A 1,814-nucleotide genomic window follows, 5' to 3' on the forward strand; every position below is an offset into this window, starting at 1 on the left:
GTCCCCATCTGAATGATGAGGGTGGGTAGGAGACCCAGGGGCCCCGCCCCCACTGCTGACACAAAAATCTAAAAAAGCCAGTTTGGAGTTTGCCAAAACTTACCTGAGGAAGCCGCAGTCCTTCTGGGAGGATGTCCTGCGGACAGATGAGACTAAAGTAGAGCTTTCTGGTCGAGCACATCATTCTACTGATTTCAGAAAATGAAATGAGGCCTTCAAAGAGCAGAACACAGTCCCTACAGTCAAACACTGTGGAGGTTCACTGATGTTTTGGGGCTGCTCTGCTGCCTCAGACACTGGATGTCTTGATTGTGTGTATGACATGAAATCTGAAGACTACCAATTAATTCTGGGGCACAATGTAGGACCCAGTGTCAGAAAGCTGAGTCTCCGTCAGAGGTCACGGGTCTTACAGCAGGACAACGACCCAAAGCAGAGTTCAAAAAGCACCCAGACCTGGAGCAGCTGGCAGAAGAAGAGTGGTCCAAAATTCCAGTAGAGAGGTGTAAGAAACTCTTTGATGGTTACAGGAAGTGATTGATTTCAGTTATTTTGTCCAAAGGCTGTGCTACCAAATATTAAGTTGAGGGTGTCAGTAATGTAACATCTTTGTCTATTACTACCTTGTTTGCATGTGTCAGTACTTGATGTGAAATGTCATCTGACCCCTATTCATCTATATGCATTTAAATCATTGCAGAACTACAGTCTATACTGCCAATCTAGAAACTCACATCAATCAATAAAATATACTATTAGTAGAGTTTATGACTTCACATTGCCTCATTGCCCAAATCCTTATACTTAAATTCTAAGTTTTGAGTTTCAGTTATGAGTTCACCAGAAATATAGGAATTAATTATATTAAACTAACTTTCTTGCATCTGTGGTGCAATAAAGAACATGTACAGTCTGAAATCATAACACATTTGATCCTCCTTCTTAGTCTCTGAATATGCAGCTGAATGTTAACATTAGTTCTCGAGTCCAGCTGAAGTCATCACTGATGTCAAATTGCAATTCTCTTCTTGTTTTGTCACATCTGATGTCATGAAATTTGACCTTTCTAAAGGTCAGGACCGACTCTCACGCACCCTCTCTTTTCATGGTGGTAATGTCACGTGGCAGGTAAATTACCCTAATGCTGTCATGACACACTGTCAATACAAGTTTGGATATACTGAATAATAGCTGCCCTGTTCAGTTTAGTCCACACAGGAAATGTGGACTCCACATCACAGACCGAACTTTCTACTGTACCTTGATAAGCTGTGTATTTTCATTACACAAACACCATATACTGTAGCCTTCATTTTTGCATGTCAAATTAGTCTCACATAATGGCCTTTTTTCTTTCTTTTTTCTTTTTACTTTGCATACATGGAAAACTCTGCCAGCTGTATATTGTACTGCCATAAACTGACTTAGGTTTTGTGTTTTCATTTCCTCGTAGGCAGATGCAGTAGCAGCTCCATCGGTGTGCTGCTGTCACAGATGCCGCTGTGATGTTTCACTGATACAAACCCAGGAAAACAGGTGAGGTGAGCTTTCTGTATTCATTATCTTTTATTAATCTATATGCAGTGTTGTCCTACAAAACCAGTACATATGTTACACTAGCCCTTAAAATTAAACCTACAGCGCTTGAAAGGAGTCAGCTTTACAGGACAACTGATGTTTCAGTGGGTTTAAAGACTAAGTGCTGCAGTTTATCAAAGCAAAAACCTTTTTGTAACATTTGGTAATGTACTCATAAATTACTGCATGTCATATTCCTGTTTTGTTTTTATTTGTTTTGTCTTAGGAATTCAGTG

This window comes from Monopterus albus, unplaced genomic scaffold (assembly GCF_001952655.1).
Source record: "Monopterus albus unplaced genomic scaffold, M_albus_1.0 scaffold90.1, whole genome shotgun sequence".
Taxonomy (NCBI): Eukaryota; Metazoa; Chordata; class Actinopteri; order Synbranchiformes; family Synbranchidae; genus Monopterus; species Monopterus albus.